General features: G+C 44.5%; 1 protein-coding gene across 9 annotated transcripts in view; it reads left to right on the forward strand.

The window, feature by feature from the left end:
• The window catches only part of LOC140486895 (polyhomeotic-like protein 2), a 255,858-nt gene that overhangs the window by 58,566 nt on the left and 180,918 nt on the right, over nucleotides 1-16,374 (forward strand). The gene's annotated exons all lie outside the window — the stretch shown is intronic.

The raw sequence follows: 16,374 nt of genomic DNA on the forward strand, positions 1-16,374 counted from the left end.
GACAGAATTTTGATCAACATTTTTCTTTGGTACGACAGTAGAATTAAGTTTGCTTTTAATCTGTTCACTAGATGTAGGCATCACTGGGTAAGGTCAAACATCATGTGCAGTATTTGTCTCTCTATTTAAGGTAGGATGTAAACTCATTGGAGGTGGTTCAGAGCAAATTTAAAAAGATAGACTCTGTAGTCTAATAATAACTTTGTGACCATGTTGTAAAAACCCACCTGGTTCACTAATGTTTTAGGGAAGAGAATCTGTCATCCTTATCCTGTCTGGCTTTTGTGAGAGTCCAAACCCACAGCAATGAGGTTGACTCTTTGCTACCCACTGGACAATTAATAGAGGGTTAATAAATGCTGGCTCAGCTGTGACACTTACATCCGCAAACTGTCTCTCTTTTGTTTTGGGGAAAAAAAAGCAGCTTTTTATTCCAGATTTTTGATTTTAAATTTCACCACCTGTAGCGGTGGGATTTGAACTCTTATTGCCAGAGGTTGTGGATTGAGAGTCCAGTCATTACCAGTACCTTTCCCCCAAGGTGTGTGAAATGTCCTTACAATCCTTTTAAAGCACTCTTTCAAATCTATGGCAGTTCTGCAGTGAGACTTGTGTCTGGGCCAGGGTTCGTATTGCTAAGCTTCCTGACTGTAATCGTGTCAACTTTGTTTTAACCGTGTGGAAGTCACCTGACTAATTTGGAGCCATTTAAAGTAATGTTAATTCGAAGCCCTGATCCTGAAGTGATTATGTTAAAGTAAGAACAGTAGTTTTATGGTGTTGATTTAATGTGCAGAGATCTGACTGTTTTGTTAATGTGACCCATTTGACATTACTGCTAGCTGTTTCACATTTAACATGGATCATTCTGGAAGAACTGAGTAAGGTTCAATGATATGACTATTATGCCCCCAACTCCTAATCTGCCACAAACCTCCCCCACGTTTACCCAAGGCAGCATCAATGAAACACCATTCCCAGGCGTGCTCTTGATTCTGCCTGAGCAACTCTCCCAGCAATTGCTGGGTGAGGTGACGGATTGACCTCCGACTGGAAGCGGACTCGGAACTCTCAGTGAAAAGCCTTACTGACACAGACGGTCAGGAGCTCCCTGTGAACTGGGCCAAACAGGAGATTTGCTCACGGAGTGCTCTGAACCACAAACAACAACAAAGTTTCAGACCTGCGTCTCACTCCGCCTGAGCTGGGAATCTACTACTCTCCTCGCTGGAGACAAAACGATTGCCAATGGTAACGTCTCAATTAGTCTCAGTGTCACTGATCTCCAAGTGGGAGAGGGAATTAGATATTCCCTGGAGACACTCAGACTCCTGCTCACAACCCACTGATGCTGTTTAAAAGTGGCTGTGTTTTGGGGGTCAGGTTTGGCTCTGAGGTTTTTACTCACCACAGCTAAATGTTAAAGTTCACACCTTGATACATTTTCACCATTCACCAAAACATCCTTCACATTACTGTCCATACACTCTCTCCCATTCCTCCTTTCGACATGTTTTGAAGCTACAACCAGGAAAGGTAACCAGGACCTTCCTTTCTTCATTTTCGACATGAAAATTGGTAAAGTTGTGGATAGTGAGGAAGTTTGTCAAAGGATGCAGCAGGATATTGATCAGTTGGAAAGTTGAGCAAAGAAATGGCAGATGGAGTTTAATCTGGACAAGTGTGAAGTGATGCATTTTGGGAGGTTAAACATGAGCAAAGTATACAGTAAATGGCAGAATCCTGAGGAGCACTGATGCCACTCTGGGATCTTGCAGTGCAAATCCATAGCTCTCTGAATAAGGCAACACCAGTGGATAAGGGGTGAAGAAGACGTACAGCATGCTGGCCTTCATCAGGTCAGGGAGTTGAGTATAAAAGTTGCAAAGTCATGTTGCAGTTTTATAAGTCTTTACTTGGTGTATTGTGTTCAGTTCTAGTTGCTGCACAATGGGAAGGATGTGGAGGCAATGGAAAGGATCCAGAAGAGGTTTACCAGGATGTTGCCTGGATTAGAGCGTATAAGCTATAAGGAGAGGTTGGACAAACTTGGATTGTTTTCACTAGAATGTCAGAGGCTGAAGTGTATAAAGCTTGAGAGGCATGGATAGGATGGATGGTCAGTCTCTCTCAGGGCAGAAATGTCAAATACTCAGGGCCATAAATTTAAGGTGAGACGGGGAGCGTTTTAAAGGAGATGTGTGAGGCAAGTTTATTTCTGAGTGGTAGGAGCCTGGAACTCACTGCCAGGGGAGGTGGTAGAAACAGATACAATACCAATGTTTAAAAGGCACTTAGACAGATCCATGAACTGGCAGGGAATAAAGGGATATGGACTATGTGCTAGCAGATGGGAGTAGTTTAGAATGGCATCATGGTTAGCACAGACATGGCGTGTCAAAGGGCCTGTTGCTGTGCTGTACTGTTCAATTTTCTAATAAGAACATAGAGTTCAGAAGAGCATGTTCTGAAATGAACCAGTGTAGTTGGGAAGTTCATATAAATTGGCAATAGAAAGCCAGCTTCCATAATGGTGAGGGTATAATTACTGGGCTGTTGTAAAATCCCACCTAATACACTCCTTGAAGTGCAACGGCCATCCTAACCTGGTCTGGTCTACATCTGACCAGACCAGACAGCAATGTGGTTGACTCTTAACTGCCTTCTGCAATGGCCAAGCAAGTCACTCAACTGTATTTGAAAAGGCAGCTCTCCTCCAGCTTACCCCAAGTTATTAGGAGCAGGGGGAGGCCATTCAGCCCCTCAAGTCTATTGACCATTCCATAAGGTCATGGTTGCTCTATGGTCTAACTCCTTCACTTCCTTTTGGTCTATATCTGTAATTTTGTTTTAAGCAAAGGTATTATCTCAGATTTAAAGTTAACAACTGAGGAGTGTTCACTGCTGTTTGTGGAAGAGTGTTCTTTTTGTATGGAAGTGCTTCCTAACATCTCTCCTGAACCATCTGGCACCAATTCTCAGACACTGCCCCTAATTCTAGAATCTCCAAATAGTGGGAAGAGTTTATCTCTAACTGCAATATCATTTTCTTTGAATACTTTGAAGAGATCCTGTGATTAACTAATAAAGGTGTTGTATAATCTCACTGCCTTCAAGATTTGTTAGTCACCTGAAAAGCAAGCCAAGGGGAACTCTCTGAAATCCTACTCTGAGGGAGGCTTAGAGGATATCATTGAGTTTGAAGTTAAAATCTCACAACACCAGGTTATAATCCAACAGGTTTAATTGGAAGCACTAGCTTTCGGAGCATCGCTCCTTCATCAGGTGGTAGTGGAGGGCTCAATCCTAACACCAATACTGACCTTCAGTAATGAAGCAGACTCTGAATGGGTTGTTACTTTCAGGAAAGAAGAAAATTATGGAATCTTGGCGTAAACAGGTTTGTAACAAGAAGACATTTCATTTAAGAAGCATCTTCACTGAGTGGGGAAACACAGTCTCTATAACAATAGCATCCAATTACAAATATTTCCATTACTACATTTACCTGCTTGTATTCTAACACTTCAACGCATACTCAAACAATTCATGTTACAGTCGGCATCAGCTGATTTCAGCCAGGCTACTTTGAGATTATGGAAACGCTCCACAGGGGAAGAAAAGAGAGAGGGGTGTGTTTCTGATTACCTGCACTGGGGCTCCTACTGCAAGGCTTGGACTCACGAGTAAATTTTGATGGGAATTCAGCGGATGAGCCCTCCACTACCACCTGGTGAAGGAGCGACGCTCCGAAAGCTAGTGTGCTTCCAATTAAACCTGTTGGACTATAACCTGGTGTTGTGATTTTTAACTTTGTACACCCCAGTCCAACACCAGCATCTCCAAATCATTGAGTTTGAAGCATTGACTGGAACCCTCCTGTATAACACAGAGTGACAGTAGCGTTGTCATCATTGACCACTGAATACCTCAGAGGTTTTGCGGTGGGACGCCAGTCAATTTGTAGTTCGTGAGTATGTTACAAAAGAAACTTGATGACCTGTTTATAACTGCAAGCTGGGAATGTTGTGTTTTAATGGATTGTCACGGCATGTTTATTCTGAACCGTTGTTGCTATCAGCAGAGAATTTACATGTGGCACTGACATTGATATATTTCTGCTGAATTCCCATCAAAATTTACTCGTGAGTCCAAGCCTTGCAGTAGGAGCCCCAGTGCAGGTAATCAGAAACACACCCCTCTCTCTTTCTTTTTTTTTCCCTATGGAGCGTTTCCATAGTCTCAAATCAGCTTGGCTGGGATCAGCTGATGCCGACTGTAACATGAACTGTTTGAGTATGCGTTGAAGTGTTAGAATACAAGCAGGTAAATGTAGTAATGGAAACATTTGTAATTGGATGCTATTGTTATAGAGACTGTGTTTCCCCACTCAGTGAAGATGCTTCTTAAATGAAATGTCTTCTTGTTACAAACCTGTTTACTCCAAGATTCCGTAATTTTCTTCTTTCCTGAAAGTAACAACCCATTCAGAGTCTGCTTCATTACTGATTGTCAGTATCTAATCCTGCTGATTTTTGCAGGAGATCACACTGGCTGATTTCTCTCCCTTTCCTTTTCTTTCTCTCTCTCTCTCTCTCTCTCTCTCTCTCTCTCTCTCTCTCTCGCCCTGATCAGACTGCTTTCTTTTCTGTAATTTTAAAAGTTGCTCTGTTTCTCCCAGACTTTGGGACTGCTGGGCTCACTATTGTAAATGACCTCCCTGCAGTCACCTGAATATCCCTTTCTCAAGAGTTTCCTTTTTGTTAAAAGTAAATGGACAGAAAATCTCAGTTGCTTTCAAAGACATAGATATAACTGTGCTGCTTAACCTTTGATAGGGCACTGCACAGCATATTTAAATAATTTCTACATCTCCGTGTATAGCAGGGGATAAACAGACTGGTGAAACTCCTCCATTTCCTGCATCTCATTGTTCCTGAGGTATGATCATCCTCCTCGTGATTGGGTTGTGGGATAGAAATTAAGATCGAGGAAGAAGATTAGTTGAAGGTTCTAAAGTTATTTCTGACCTCCCTTTGCGATATAAAATATCAGTAACCTTTGCGCCAGCACGGTTATGACAAAATTTGACACGGAAAGGTTGTGGTTGTTAAAGGATTTCCCTGTGACAGCTGTTCCTTTTTGAGGTGTTGAGGCGACACACAGGGGTCTCTGTCTGTGTGTGTGTGTGTGTGTGTGTGTAGAGACTGGTATCTTGTCTGATTTAAACAATCCTTAGATAAGCGCATGGATGATGATGATGATGATGGGATAGTGATGGGGGATGAGCTGAGAATAATTCACAGGTCAGCACAACATCGAGGGCTGAAGGGCCTGTTCTACACTGTATTTTTCTATGTTCTCTGTTCTAAGTGCTGGTGCCTCACTGTGCCAGTGGGTGACCGGTCATTGTCGCTCGAAGGGTGGGTTATGGCAGAATGCACCACTGAGATGTATTTCAGAGACACCAAATTGCAGACTGTCAGGTTTTACAAGATGTCATCCAGCCAACGGCTCCACAAGCTAAAGGAACAGAAGTAGGCCATTCAGCCCACTGGGTCTCCTCTCCCGTTCAGTGAGATCATGGCTGACCTGATTATCCTCAACTCCACTTTTTTGCCTTTCCCCTTAAACCTTGATTCTCTTTTTCTGATTTAACAATCTCCATCTCAGCCTGGATTACACTTAACGACCCAACCTTGGCAGCCCTCTGTGTTAAGGAATTCCACAGATGAGAATCGAAACCTTTCTGAAGGGCTCTTGTGGCAGTGTCCCTATCTCTGAGCCAGGAGGTGTGGGTTCAAGTTGCACCTACCCCAGAGGTGTGCAATAACAAGTTGAATGAAAATTATCGAGAAGCCTATTGTGTTTGGAGGGTAACTCTGCATTTTGTGGGCAGTGATCAGAAATAAACCTGTAGATCCAGGGATCAAGAAGGGGAGGGGATCGCAGCATACTACCCCAGTGAAGCTGGCATGGACTGGATGGGAAGAATGGCCTGTCTTTGTTTGTGACATCAAACCACCACAGACTGAGAAATGATCAAACAGGCAAATTCTGAAAGATCATTGTAACCTTTAGTAATCCTCCCGATCTATCCAGGCCATTTCCCACTATTCTGTGATGCTGCTTGTACAAGATCACTGTTGTACTTAATGCATTACATTGGGATCTCTCTGGTTCCAAACCCAAGCTCCCAGCAGCCACTGGGGTGAATGTTCAGCTCAATGCTACTTTGAAAAGTATACTGCACCAGCATTCTCCCTCGATCTATTAAAGTGAACAGAAGATGGGGGAGGGAGTGAGGGTGTTGAAATTACCCCCAACAGCAAGACCAGTGGGTACCAGGAGGACTGGTGGGGTATTATCTTTTTTATTTTGCTGATTTTAAAATATTTGAATGGGTTTTGTTAGTGCCCCTTTTCTTTTAAGGCTCTGGTACACTTGCTTATCTGGCTTTATTGATGCAATTTGATTTTGTTTGGTTTAAATTGAAACTGTCTCCAGGCAGTTAACCAATTCAGGGGAATGTGGATTGCAGACAGTGCCATGGAATTGTCCATAAAGACCATTCCTTCCCTGACTACCTGGTCAAGTCCATGCCCCCCAACAACCCACCCTCCCATCCTGGCACCTTCCCCTGCCACCGCAGGAATTGCAAAACCTGTGCCCACACCTCCTCCCTCACCTCCATCCAAGGCCCTAAAGGAGCCTTCCACATCCATCAGAGTTTCACCTGCGCATTCACCAATATCATTTATTGTATCTGTTGCTCCCGATGCGGTCTCCTCTACATTAGGAGGAGGTGTCCAGTCTCCCCAGAGCACTTCAGAGAACATCTCCGGGACACCCGCACCAATCAACCCCACCGCCCCGCGGCCCAACATTACAACTCCCCCTCCCACTCAGCCAAGGATATGCAGGTCCTGGACCACCTCCACCGCCACTCCCTCACCACCTGACTCCTGGAGGAAAAATGCCTCCACTTCCGCCTCGGAACACTTCAACCCCAGGACATCAATGTGGACTTCACCAGTTTCCTGATTTTTTTTTTCCCCCTCCCCTCACCTTACCCCAGCTCCAACCTTCAGCTCAGCACCACCCTCATGACCTGTCCTACCTGCCAATCTCCCTTCCCACCTATCTGCTCCACCCTCCTCTCTGACCTATTACCTCCATCCCCATCTTCATCCACCTATTATACTCTTAGCTACCTTCTCCCTATCCCCACCCCCTTTCCATTTATCTCTCCATCCCAGAGGCTCCCAGCCTCATTCCTGATGAAGGACGTTTGCCCAAAACGTCGATTTTCCTGCTCCTCAGATGCTGCCTGACCTGTACTTTTCTAGTACCCACTCTAATCTTGACTCCGACCTCCATCTGCAGTCCTCACTTTTGCCGCCTTCATGAAATTGTTGTGGACCGAGCCACACTGAATCCCCACTGGGACAAAGTTGGGCTGGCTGACTGTACATTTTCTGGAGAAGCTACATGTGTGATTATTTTGGGAATGGGGTTGTGGGACATGGAAATGACCAGGCAGTTTGGATCGTTGATCTTTGTTTGTTTTACTTAACACCACTAAGATTGAAGGGCATGGGAGGGGGTGGGTGTCAGCACCACTGCTGTCTCCCTCTCTTTGTCTTATGACTTTCTGCACAAACGTGGAGAATCATCGGCAGGCTCAATCCGTTCTGATGTCTGTTATTTAGTTAACTAACTCTGAACATGTTCTGATGGAGCAGGCACCAAAGCAATCATTAAGGACTCCAGTAGACGGGAGGCTGTACTGTCATTCGGAGAATGATCAAGGACCTGAGCTGCTACTCTGTACTCTGTTAAAACCATGCATCTGATAGATTACTGTATGTCACAGATGGTCTAAGATGAAAAGACAGGAACAAACTTGCCAGGGACCTAATTTCTTTTACAGCTTTGTGTTGGTATAATGTATGATCTTAACAACGCATAGAGCTGTAATACAATCCTGCATTCATCAGTTTTATTGAAGCTTACTTTTAAAAGCAAGGTGCTTTGTAGCAAGATCACCTTACTGTGTGTAATTGGCCTATCTTTAAAAGAGAACGTATGCTGTATGAGGCTAAATTACAATGTCTGAAAGGTTTGCTCCTTCCATGCCCCAGTGTTTCCCTCCCCCTCTCCTGAAGATCCCACTCTGCTACCTGGCTCTGTCTGAGGTGAGTGTTAATTAGCTGCAACACTCTCTTCCTCCTTCTGCTGTCCCACACTCCGCTTCCAGTAGAGGTCACTGGATTGCAATCTGAAGGGGGTCCACTGCTAACTTCTCTCTCTATTTGTGACCTGTGCACTGATACTGTCTGGTTTATAAATAGTGGTTATTAGAAGAGCGATCATTTAAGGGGACCTTATGGCATTGGTAATGTCCCTAGCTATGAGCTAGGAGGCCTGAATTCAAGTCCCAGCTACTTCAGAGCTACTGGTTGATTAGAAAGTGAAGGGGGTGGATTTCAGAGAAACATACAAAACGCTAACTGAACCAGACAGGATAAATGCAGGACAGACGTTCCCAATGTCCAGAACCAGGGTCACGGTCTCAGGATATGGTGTAGGTTATTTAAGACTGAGATGAGGAGAAATCCCTTCCCCCAGAGAGTGGGGAGCCTATGGAATTCTCTGCCACAGAAAGCAGATGAGACCAAAACACTGTGACTGACTCTTTTTCAAGAAGGGATTAGAGGTTTAGACTAGATCAGATTCCGTACAGTGTGGAAACAGGCCCTTCGGCCCAACCAATCCACACCTACCCTCCAAAGAGTCACCCATTTCCCGCTGACTAATGCACCTAACACTATGGGCAATTTAGCATGGCCCATTCACCCCTCCTGCAAATCTTTGGACTGTGGGAGGAAACCGGAGCACCCGGAGAAAGCCCACGCAGACGCTGGGAGAATGTGCAAACTCCACACAGTCACCCAAGGGTGGAATCGATCCTGGGACCCTGTTGCTGTGAGGCAGCAGTGCTAATCACTGAGCCACCGTGCTGCCCTTGGAGCTAAAGGGATCAGAGTATGGGGAGAAAGTGGGAACAGGGGTCTGAGTTGGAAGGTCAGCCACGATCCTGTTGAATGGCAGAGCGAGTTCAAGGGGCTGAATGGCCTATTCCTACCACTTTCTCAGTTTCTAAACTAGCAACAACTTGCATTTAAATCCTCAGTAAGTTCTCTCTCGGTGTTGTCATGCTGATGGATTGATGTGGGCTGTTGGGGACTGAATGCTTCTCTTACCCCCTATCTCTTGAAGCGCTTTCCTGTTTCCAGGTGAGTTGGTGATTGGGGAAGAGCAGGGAGCTGTCTCCTTCACTTCCTGCTCTCTCTGATTCCAGATGATGATTTGAACTTAACCAGCTGACAAATTGTGCATTTGGACCCTGACCTGACTCATTGTGCGTTTGAGTGGAGCGTTTTCTGCTTTTTGTGTAAAGGCATTGTCAGCAAGAAGCAACAGATTCTGCCATATTTGGAATGAGAGAATGGGCTCAGAGAGAGGAAGGTGTTTGTGTAAAATAGATGAGGAGAGGGGTGAATTCCAGAGCTGGACCCTTGGCAGCTGAAAGCAGCACCACAGTGCCGGTGAAATGGAAATCTGAGGCATTTCATTTGGAAGAATTATCTGCTCTAGGATGGAGTGTGGTCGTCATATCATCAATCTGTCAATAGAACACAAGGTCCAAATGTGAGGGGTGGACTAATGGCCTCAGTCCGTAAGACATAGGAGTGGAAGTAAGGCCATTTGGCCCATCAAGTCCACTCTGCCATTTAATCATGGCTGATGGGCATTTCAACTCCACTTAACCGTCTCTCCTGGTCTGTATGAACAGTACAGGAGATTCCTGAAACAAAGCCATGTACAGTCCATTTTCAGTTTTGTGGTTGGATGCTGAGATCTATAGCAGCTCCTTCAGTAACATTCTGTTCCAACACAGTCCCAGCTCAAGGAGGAAGATCTTGTTGCTCAGTGTCTCCTGGTCTTCCTGGTTTAACCTGTCTCCTTGTCAGACCAGGCGATAGATGTTAGTGGAAGTCCTTCATCTAGCTTGTTTCTTGAAATCTCACTTCCTGTCTGAGCTACACGTAAAGTAGCTGTTGGAAATCCAGGCATCAAGTAAAAATGAACAGTAGGCCATTCAGCCCTTCACGCCTGGTCCACCATTCAATGCTGATCTGTGGCCTAATTCCATATAGAATCACAGAGATGTACAGCATAGGAACAGACCCTTCCTTCGGTCCAACTCCTCTAGGCCGACCAGATATCCCAACCTAATCCCGTCCCATTTGCTAGTGCGTGGCTGATTTATCCCTCTAAACCCTTCCTATTTCATATACTTATCCTGATACCTTTTAAATGCTGTAATTGTATCAGCCTCCACCACTTTCACCAGCTCATTCCAAACATGTACCACTCTCTGTGTGGAAGAAGTTGCCCCTTGGGTCTCTTTTATATCTATTCTGTCTCTCTCTCAACCTATGTCCTCTAGTTCTGAATTCCCCCACCCCAGGTAAAAGACATTGTCTATTCACCTTATTCATGCCCCTCATGATTTTATAAATCTCTAAGACCATGAGACATAGGAGTGGCAGTAAGGCCATTCAGCCCATCGAGTCCACTCCGCCATTTAATCATGGCTGATCGACATTTCAACATCACTGACCCACATTCTCTTTGTATCCCTTAATTCCTTGCGAGATTAAGGAATTATCAGTCTGCCTTGAAGACACTGTGCTCTGTGGCAATGAATTCCACAGGTCCACCACTCTCTGGCTGAAGAAATGTCTCCTCATTTCCGTTTTAAACAGATCCCCTCTAATTCTAAGGCTGTGCTCACGAGTCCTAGTATCCCTGCCTGACAAACCATTTCCCAGCATCCACTTTTTCTAAGCCATGATCGCCCTCCACCTTCTAAACTCTAATGAATCCAATTCCAGGATCCTCAGCCATTCATCGTACGTTAGGCCCACCATTCCAGGGATCATCCGTGTGAATCTCCGCTGGACATGCTCCAGTGCCAGTATGTCCTTCCTGAGGTGTGGGGCCCAAAACTGGACACTGTATTCTAAATGGGGCCTAACCAGAGCTTTATAAAGTCTCAGTAGCACATCGCAGCTTTTACATTCCAACTTTCTTGAGATGAATGACAACATTATACTTGCATTTTTAACCACTGACTCAACCTGCAAGTCAACCTTTAGAGAATCCTGGATTAGCACTCCCAGATCCCTTTGTACTTTGTAAAAGGTCACCCCTAAACCTCCAACGCTCCAGCTTTGGCCCCTAATCCTTAATACCTTTTGCCAAATCTGGCCTTGTTCTGTCATTAATATAAATGGTAAATTTTTAATTGTTTGTGTTTTTATGGTGCTGCTTCTGTCATTGCCCTCTGCAGGGTGTTGGGTTGTCCTGGGTGAGTCTCCCTCATTTCAGGTCGGCTTCAGACAGGAATGCGAGCTGATCTCTCTCTCTCTCTCTCTCTCTCTCTCTCTCTCTCTCTCTCTCTCTCTCTCTCTCTCTCTCTCTCTCTCTCTCTCTCTCTCTCTCTCTCTCTCTCTCTCTCTCCCTGAATGTGGAACAGCATCTAATGTTGTCAGGAATAACCCACCTTGGTCATTCATGCCCTTCATGAAAGGAAACTGCCATCCTTGTCTGGTCTACATGTGACTCCAGACCTACAGTGATGTGGCTAAATCTTAACTGCCTTCTGGGTAATTAGGGATGGGCAATAAATGCTGGCCTAGCCAAAAGCACCCACATCTCATGATTGAATTTTTAATAAAAACTTGGATGTGTTTCTAGCCCAGGGAGAGGGTGACATTGAGATGGGTTCAAGTGGTATTCTGGATTTGGCAGAATCACTGGTCAGACCAACATATTGCAAAGTTCACAGCCCACAATTTAGACTAGATTCTGTATTTGTTTGACTCCTCTTGGAAGATCACATGCTTGCAGAGTGGGTACAGTGTAAATGACTCTCAAATTGGATAAAATTCAGCAGATGGTGGGCCGGAGCTGAGTGACTCCTGGATCCCCTTGTTGGACCTTCATTGTCACTCGGGCCTGAGTATTTTCTGCGTTCGGTTGGATGTCTTATTTGTTTAGAAGTATGTAAGTTAGCTTGCTGAGCTTGATGCTTTGTTTTCAGACATTTCTTCACCATGACTAGGTAACATCAGTGAGAGTCTCTGGTGAAGTGCTGGTGGTATGTCCTGCCTCCCTATTTATAGGTCTTGGTTTCTTAAGGTGGATGATATCACTTCTGGGTTTTTTTTGAGTTTATTGATGGAATTCTAGTTAGAATGCTATGCCTCTAAGAATTCTCACGTGTCTTTGTTTCACCTGTCCTGGGATGTGTGTGTTGTCCCAGTCAAAGTGGTGCCCATCACATCATGGTCAAACTACTGAGGTCAGATCAGATTTTGACCCTGCAAAGGGAGTGCGATGGTGCTGCTCTGAGGGCTCGTTACTTCTCTGTGATTGGAGAACTCAAGGTCTTGCATTTTTATAACGACTTTCAGAATCTCAATGTCTCGTACAAACAAGAGGAAGGAGCAGAATGAAACCATTCAGCCCCTCGAACCTGTTCAATAAGACCACGGCTAGTCTTGTGTTAACCACAAATCCATTACCTTGACCATTTCACCCGCTTCCCCACTTGCTTATTGAGAATCTATCCAACCCTGCCTTAAAAACGTTTTTGTATTGTTCATTCATGGGACATGGATATTGTTGGCTGGGTCTAGCATTTATTGCCTGTCCCTAGTTGCCCTTGAGAAGGTGGGGGTAAGCTGCCTTTCTTAACTGCTGCAGTCCATGTGCTGTGGGCTGACTCTCAATGCCCTTAGGGAGGGAATTCCAGAGACCCATCCCCTGAGGGAGGGGACTAAACAATGCTTCCACTCTGATTTTAAAGAGATGACCCCTGATTTTTAAACAGTGACCCCTAGTCATGGATTCTCCCATAAGAGGAAATATCTTCTCCACGTCTACCCTTAAGGATTTTAAATCTGTTTTAATCAAAACTAGTACATGGTGTAGTGAAATAAGGTCCAAGCCTACAGTCACTATTGAAATTAGTACACATGACAGCCATGTGGTACTGACCCACAAGGCATCGGGTTTTAGGTGAGAATGTTGACTACAAAACAAATATTGACCAGGGCGCTGGAGCTCAACAGCTCCCTGCTACCTCCTTAACACTGGCCTAACCTGGTAGATGGGACTTAGTTTTGGGTCTCATTTGAAAGAGCATGTCCTCAGACAGTGCAGCACTCCTTCAGGACTAGAATAAAGAGTTATCCTGGAGTGGACTATCTAATTAGATTACTTAGTGTGGAAACAGGCCCTTTGGCCCAACAAATCTACACTGACCCTCCAAAGAGTAATCCATTGACATTTTACCCCTTCACCTAACACTACAGGCAACTTAGTATGGCCAGTTCACCCGACCTGTGCATCTTTGGATTGTGGGAGGAAACCGGAGCACCCAGAGGAAACCCACGCAGACACTGGGAGAATGTGCAAACTCCACACAGACAGTTGCCCGAGGTAGGAATTGAACCTGGGTCTCTGGTGCTGTGAGGCAGCAGTGCTAACCACTCTGCCACCATGTCTGTTAGGGGAGCTGTGAGGAGGTTACTGAACCTGGAGAATAAGGCACCCTTTTAACTCTGCCCTCCCTTTCGACACTTCCAACCTGGGCATTGCCCTGGTGCTGTGGGGTGGAGACCAGTGGCAAAGCCTGCACTTTGAGAGTTGCTGACCAGCTTGACGTTTGGTCAGTATGAATTCTGAAATCTGTTGTAGCACATCCTTACCCGGTCTGGTCCACATGTGCACAAGTGCACTAACCAGCTGAACCATTAGTTTAGACTGTGTGCGTACACAGTACTTTTGAATGTTGTCATAGTCATTGAATCATACAATGTGGATGACACAGAGCAGCAGTTTGACCAATCATGTCTGTGTGGGTCTTGAAGAATAACCTGCCCAGTGGTATTGCTCACTCTAATTCTTTTAGATTTAAAGAAATATTAAATGAATATTTTGTCACTTTTTTTTATTGTGGAGAAAGAAATGGAGGTTAGAGAACTTGGGGAAATAACATTGATGTTTTGAAAACATTACCAAAGGGGAAGTGCTGGATAAATCTCTGAAACCTGATTTAGTGGATCGCAGGATGGTTTGGGAAGTTAGGGAGGAAATTGTGCAGCCCCTTGCAGAAATATTTGCTTTGTCTATCACTATAGGTGAGGCGCTGAATGACTGGAGAGTGTGCCTTTGTTAAGAAGGGCTGTAAGAAGAAACTTGGGAATTATAGAGTGGTGAGTCTGACATTGGTGGGTAATTTGAAGGTGATTCTGAAATACTGGATTTGTGTACATTTGGAGAGGAAAGGAATGATTAGGGATAGTCAGCATGGGTTTGTAGGAGGGAAATCATGTGTCTCAAACGTCTTTTTTTTGAGGAAGTAACCAAGAAGATTGAGGGCAGAGTGATAGACATTGTTTACTCTGACTTTAGTAAAGCCTTTGACAAGGTTCTGCATGGCAGACTAATCAGTAAAGTTAGATCACGTGGCATTCGGGGTGAGCTTGCCAATTGGATTAATGTCAGGAGACAAGAGTGTGATGGTGGAGGGTTTTTTCCAGACTGAGCCCTGTTACCAGCGGTGTTCCACAGGGATCGGTGATGGGTCCACTTTTGTTTGTTAGTTTTTATATAATCTGTTTGGATGAGAATATAGGAAGCATGGTTAGTAAGTTTGATGCCAAAATTGGTGGTTATAGTTTATTGAAGATTACAATGAGATCTTGATCAGTTGAGTTATTGGGCTGAGGAGTGGCAGAGTATAATTTGGATAAATGTGAAATATTATATTTTGGTAAAATAAACAAGGGCAGGACTTATACAATTAAAAGTCGGGCCTTGGGTAGTGTTGTAGAACAAAAGACCAAGGAGTTCAAGTTAGATTTCTTTGCATTTTCCATCATATAGACAGGGTGGTTGAGAAGGCATTTAGCATGCTAGCCTTCATTGCTCAGACTTGAGTATAGGGGGTGGGACGTTATATTGAGGTTGTGCAGGCCATTGTTGAGGCCTCTCTGGGGTACTGTGTGCAGTTCTGAGGAGTAATCTTTTTCTTAACAAGAGGGTGGCTCCTGCGTGAAGTGAACTTCCAGAGGAAGTGGTGGAAACAGATACAATGACGATGTTTAAAAAGATATTTAAGTGCACAAATAGGAAGGGTTTAGAGGGATATGAGCCAAGACCAGGTAGGTGGGACTAGTTTAGTTTGGGATTAGGGTCAGCATAGACTGGTTGGACTGAAGGGTCTGTTTCCGTGCTGTATGACTCTAGTTTGCTCTTCTTAACCAACCCCAGTACAAAGGACCAAATAGCCTCCCTGTGCTGCAAGTCTTTAAATAAATAAACACAAAAAGGATGCTCTTGATTAAGAATAAACAAGTGGGACTAGAATTTCTTCTTTCCCTGAATCAAACACTGATTAGATTCGAACTAAATCTGCTTCCAATTTTAAAAGAAAACTCAACTCCAGAAAATGAGCTTTTTGTGTGTGTGTGTCTAAAATTCTGAGCTGAAAAATGTGTTGCTGGAAAAGCACAGCAGGTCAGGCAGCATCAAAGGAGCAGGAGAATCAATGTTTCGGGCATAAGCCCTTCAGGAATTCCCCTTGTACCTACAATAACATGCAGTGCAAATTCTGAAGGTGTCCTTCATTTCCACTGGCGACTTCCTAGCACACTTCTGCAAGCCAATGAATATCTCAGCTGTATTTCCCCTTGCAAAGATCTTCTCACCCAGCTGTTGCACATGTGATGCCTGGAAGGCATGTGGGTCCCTCCCTTTTCTCTCCTTTTCCTCTTTCTTTTCTCCCCCTCCCTCCCTCTGTTTAACGCCATGAAAACTCCTGGCATTGCTCTTGGGATTGAGGAGCAGCTGGGAAGTTAAATAATAGTTTCAGTTTAATTGAGGCTGTGTAACAATGTGATTCCTGCTATTTATTTAGCCTTTTCTAATAATGGGATTGACCTGATCTTAATACAGTTTTGCTTTGGCAGCTTCTAATCCAGCTGGTCTCTGTAAATGGGGCAGGGGGTGGGGGGAGAACCAGCAAGGTAAGCAGCCTGTACCCTTACTCTGTCCTTAGTCAGACTTGATGTGTGCAAATGCAGTTTATTTCTTTGCAAGTCTGTGTTACTTAGAATAATCATAACATTTGTGAAACTTGAGAAATGTGAAGGGAGTGTCACAATACTTTGTTTGCATCCATTAATATCAGGAACACAATACAGTGATACCCTGGGTTAACATGCTCCAGAA

The sequence above is a fragment of the Chiloscyllium punctatum genome, chromosome 16 (assembly GCF_047496795.1).
Source record: "Chiloscyllium punctatum isolate Juve2018m chromosome 16, sChiPun1.3, whole genome shotgun sequence".
NCBI lineage: Eukaryota > Metazoa > Chordata > Chondrichthyes > Orectolobiformes > Hemiscylliidae > Chiloscyllium > Chiloscyllium punctatum.